Raw genomic sequence first — 5968 nt, 5'->3', positions numbered from 1 at the left:
TATGGACCCCCACATGTACGTCCACAATTAACTCTGGACATTTTCTCCTATGAATCTGTTCACGTTAATTTGATAATTAACCCAGCCAGGAGAACTAAGAAAAGTGGGAGGAAAGTTTTTTTCTTTACACCTCCCCCCTCCCCACACACAGTAGATTTACCTTCCTTCCCTGAGAGCAATTAGCCTTACCGCTTAAATTTAATCACAGAAAGGCAGCTCTGAAATAGTAAATACATCAGAAAATGTTTCAAATATTCCTTTTACATTCTTTAGTGGTAAGATGTGAAAGGTGTCATCCAATTACACATTTTAAAATAACAGGCTGGATTATCTTTGGGAGTTTTGAAGACATATAGCATCAGTGGTGGAAACATACTTTTTGAATATTCCAAAATATCCACAAAACGTAGAACAAATAGCAAAATCAAAAATTCATGGACAATATTTACAATAACAGTATGTGAAAAGGTATCCTACTTAAATCACGCAAAAAGCAAGGGAATAGAGAGACGAACTACCAGAACTCATGAGACCAACATGGTATTGGCTTCTGTGTACCAAAATAATAATAATAATAATAACGATGATGATGATGATACCATAATAATGATGATGACGATGATGAAAGTAATGGGGAAACTCAAGAGTTCTGGAACAGGAGGGGCCCTACAATAACCAATACTTTTCACTGGCAAGAGCGGCTGGTGAATTTGAGAAGAGCAACTGAACAGGGCAGATACATTGCCCTCATCAGTAGAAGAACAGGCAAGGAGCTCATGATAAGGTCTGCAGTGCTGGAGAATCCTGGTCCTATGAATTTTTGAAACAGAATAGCAAATCTATCTTCCAAAATAAGACCTCAGCGAGGGAAAACTCCTGAGCATGGTCTCAAACATGAGCAGAATTATAGAGACGAGAAGACAAGAACATCCAAAGAAAAGTGGGGGAGAAGAAGAAAGCCAGAAACTCTTAGAAATAAACAGCCAAATGTGGATTTTTAATTGAAATAATTGTAGATTCACATGCAGTTTTAAGAAATAACACAGAATTCTGTGTATACTTTACTCAGTTTCCCCCAATAGTAACATGTTGAAAAATATATCAGAACCAAGATTTTAACATCGATACACTCCACCAACCTCATTTAGATTTTCCCAGTTTTACTTACACTCATTTGTGCATGTGTATATTTAGTTTTATACCATTTTATCACAGGTGTAAGTGAGTGTATCCATCACCACAGCCAATGATACTGAACAGTTTCAGAACTATAATGATTTTTCACATTGCTTTTTCATAACTGTCTACCTCCCTCTCTCTACCCCTCCTCCTTTCTTGCAGGCACTGATCTGTTCTCCCTTTGTGATTTTGCCAGTTTAAGATCATTATATAAATGGAATCGTACAGTAGGTTACTTTTTATGATTGGCTTTTTTCACTCAGCATAATTCCAGGCAGAATTATTGCAGAAGAATAATTGGCTTTTTTCACTCAGCGTAATAATTTTAGAATAATTCATCCAGGTTGTTACTTGTGTGAATAGGTCTGTCTTTTTTATTAGTGAGTAATATTTCATGGTTCAGGTGTACTACAGTTTTTTAACCACTTCCCTACTGAAAAACACCTGAGCTGTTTTCACCTATTATAAATAAAGCTACTATAAATGCTCAGGTACAGGTTTCTGTGTGAACGTAATTCTTTTTTTCTCTGGGATCAATACCCTGGAATGGAATTACTGGACTGTATTATAGCTGCATTTTTAGTTAGTCAAGAATCTGCCAAGCTGTTACCCAGGTTGCCTGTACCATTTTATATTCTCACCAGCAATGTATCAGTTTCTCTACATCTTTGCCAGCATTTGGTGATGTCCCAAATGCTTTAAAACCATGCAGAAAAACAGAAAAAGAGCTCTGTTAACTTCGCCTCCTTCTAAGTATTTTTTTCTCTGAAAGAAGAAAAATTAATATCATGTAAACCACAAAAACTAATCTCACATAAAAATGAGCAAAAGAAAAACATCGAGGTTAAATTTTATATAAAATTATTATAAGAACAAAAAAGAAAAGCATTCCCACAAGCAGCACAAGCATGCCGGAAAGTGCCCATAAAACAGATCAAAACTGTATTCTATGTTTAAAATTAATTAAAGGACATCAAGAAAATGATAAAAGACACGAGAGAGCAACGTAAATGGAATTGGGAAACTCAGAAACGACGTGACTACAATTCAAAGAAGAAGGAGAAATACAAGAAAAAGCATTAAAAATAAATAAATTAGAAGGAACACAGACAGCTCTGTTCACTAGAAAGTCTTCATGGTTATGAGGTTACTGTGGGGCCCCGAATAAAAACACCCCCCCTGCCTTTGTGCGGTTCCCGCCCACGCTGACCCCGGGCTGCGCACTGTGATTAGTCAATGAAACGTGAGCAAATGACGTGCAAGCAGAGGCCTTTCAAGTACTTGCAAAATGAGATCTGTACTCTCGAAGTGCTAGGGTTTCCAGCAACATTTGCTCACGTTTTGTCTCTGCGTCGCATTTTGGCAATTTTCACAATATTTCAACTTTGTCGTTATCATTATATTTGTTATGGTGATCTGCGATCAGTGACCTTTGAAAAATTGTTTGTGAACGGGAGAGTCAATCGATGCAGCAAACTTCATGATTGTCTCATTGTAAGAAATTGCCACGACCAACCACCTTCAGCAACCACCACCCTGATCAGTCAGCAGCCATCAACATCAAGCAAGACCCTCCATCGGAAACAATATGAAGACTCACTGAAGGCTCAGATAATGGTTAGCATGTTTTAGCAATGAAGCATTTTTTTAAATCAAGGTATGTACACTCTTCTTTTTTAGACAGAATGCTATCGCACACTTAATAAACCATAGTATAGTGTAACGTAACTTTTATATGCACTGGGAAACCAAAATGTTCATGAGACTCTCTTATTTGTGATATTTGCTTTATTGCAGCTGTCTGGAACCAAACCCAAAATATCTCAGAAGGTTGCCTATATATGGTGGAATTATGAGTCAAAAATATTTTTGCATATGTATACCAAATTATTAATTCACCCATTGATCTATTTGACTGTCTTGATGCCAATATTACAGTCTTGATTAATATAAGCCTTATAATAAGTCTAGAGTCAGGTAGTATAAGTCCTCAAACTTGTTCAGCTATTTTTTGTCCTTTGCATTTCCATATGAATTTTAAAATAAGCTATTGATTTCTAAAAAAGTCCTGCTGGGATTTTGATTGGGATTGCCTTGACTCTGTAGATCACCGTGTAGAGAATTGACATTGAATCTTCTGATCTTTAAACATGATTATATTTAAGACTTCTTTATTTTCTGCCATTTGTGTTTAGTAGTTTTTAGCATCTATTCTAGGTAGATATTATTTCCAAAATAGTTGGTAGTCCTAAGGGAATAAAAGATGAGCTCAGAAGTAAAAATGGTGAGACTCATGAGGAACGACAGTTCTGTGAAAGAAATTTAACAAAATAAATAAGTTAAACCAGAGGAAACAGAATGAGCAATAATTTAACAAATAAACAGAGTAATTATACTTCATCTAATAATAATATATAACCAGTCCCAGTCTCTTTTGATTACTGTTAATATAATATACAGGCATACCTTGGAAATATTGTGGATTCAGTTCCAGACTACTGCAATGAGGTGAATATAGCAATAAGGCCAGTCACAAATTTTTGTTTCTCAGTGCATATAAAAGTCATATTTACACTATACTATAGACTATAAATGTGCAATAAAATTATGTCAAAAAAATGTACATACCTTAATTTAAAAGTGCTTTATTGCTAAAAATTGCTAACCATCATCTGATCATCTGAGCCTTCAGTGAGTCTTAATCTTTTTGCTGGTGGAGGGTCTTACCTTTAATTTGTGTAATAAAATAAATAAAATAAAATAAAATAAAAATAAAACAAGGTATAGCTAATATAAAAATTAACTCAAATGGATCACAGAACTATGGAAATCCTATACCAATAAAGAAATGACTTGTATCCAGAATTCTGAAAATTCAATAATGAAAAAAATAAACAATGAATTCTTTTAAATAGGTAAATTATTTAATAGACAATAACCTTAAAGAAGATATGTAGATGTAAAATAAGCCCGTAAAAAAAAGATGATCAACGTTACTAGGTATTGGTGAGGAAAAATAATTTTCCCTCTACTCTTCTAGGTTCTTGGTTGAGACTTCCTTATAATAAAAGTCAGATTAATAGGAGAAAAACAGAAGCTTAATAACATGTGTTCTTCCTGTATGCCTGGGAGAGACCCAGGAAAACTAAGTAACTCCCTGAAGTGGCCGAAGCCACCAACTTAAATACCATCTCCAGCTAAAGACAAGAGAAGATGTTGGGGATATGGGGGTAGTTATAGGAGATTATCAGGAAAAGCATAGTAAACAAGGTAAGGCCGTTATGCAAATTTAATTAGGTGCCTTCTTCATTAATAAGAGTTTTAGAGACTGGTCATCCTCTTCTTTCCCATACAGAGAGGAAGACACCCTTACCAATGGAGACTTTATTCATAAACGTAAGTATCTGTTACAAAAGGATAACTTTCACTCAGGTTTCAGAGCTTCTCCTGTGTCTGTGGCTTTCAAAAAATAACCAACCCAAGATAATCTTTATGCCAGAGAGGTATATTTCAGGGTGGCAAATTCTGCTTCCCTTTATAGTCGTTTGGTAGTGATGAATATGTTCAGGTTATTGATTATGTATTTGGCTTCCTGGAGAGATAAGTAATTAGTAGGAAATTTATAAAATTAAATGCTATCCTAGAAGAGAAGTTATGAATCAATGACCTTACTTTACTTTCTGTCTTAAGATAGTGGGGGAAAAAAAGAGCAAATTGACCCTAAATCAGTGCGTGTGTATCTATATATCTGTAACTATCTCTATATTTTTTAAATTGTATATTTTAAACATGTAGAGCTTATTGTTTGCCAGTTATAACAGGAAGGTGATAAAAAAGAGAGAGCTGCCAAGTGCTGTCAGTCTTAACCCATTTACTACTCACAAAAATTCTCTGAAATCTTTTGCTTTTCACTGTCATGTTTTGTCTGAGGAATAAAGTGAAGAAATAACGTGGAGTCATCATAGTTGTTAAATTACTAAAATCGAGTAGATTGAGGTATGTGGAAACAATTCTACTTTTGTTTTAACTAGCCTAGGAACTTCAACTTTTGAACCTTCCAGTCCTGTGTTAATGCCTGGCTATATGTCAGACCTTCAGATAATCCATTCACTACCCGCTTGAAGAACTCACCTATCCAGACCACCTGATGTGACCAGACCTCCTTTCTCCAGACTCCATGGCATCCATGATCCAGACTGACTGACATCCGACCGATAACCATCGTGGACCAATGCCAGGGCTAAGAATGCAGGACTGCTTATTCTCAAGAATAAACTTTTTACTATAAGAACTCTTAACTTTTCTCTTTCTTGGAACACTTCTGGGTTGTTGCTTAGCTGTGTTTCTGGTTTGCAAACTCTAAGATCCTTGAATAAATCTTTATCATTTCTTTCTAACCAAAGACTTCAGAATCTTTCTGAGTTTGTTTAACATTGCTTAAGTAAAAGTACATACTTTTTTTAACCTGGAGGAAAATATCTCAGCTTGTAGTCCAGTTTTATTCTATGAGCTGAATGAAACTGAAGCAACTTTACACTTTTATCGATTAAGGAATAGATATTTTTGGACACCTGTAATTTATTATGAATGGAATTCCCAAGAGGTGTCAGACTTCCCTCTCTCTTAGCTGTAGTGTCTGAGTAAACAAGACGCATAAGAAAATGTTTCAAAATATGCAAAGCAATATGTTCAGGGCTAAATGAGTGATTGAACAATAACATCTATGTGAGTTTAGGAAAAGCAAGAATCTGGCCTTGGTCTGAAGCCTGAGGAAGGAGAAATGCCTTCA

This window comes from Rousettus aegyptiacus, unplaced genomic scaffold, assembly GCF_014176215.1.
Source record: "Rousettus aegyptiacus isolate mRouAeg1 unplaced genomic scaffold, mRouAeg1.p scaffold_m13_p_16, whole genome shotgun sequence".
Taxonomy (NCBI): domain Eukaryota; kingdom Metazoa; phylum Chordata; class Mammalia; order Chiroptera; family Pteropodidae; genus Rousettus; species Rousettus aegyptiacus.
This window is presented reverse-complemented; position numbering follows the sequence as displayed.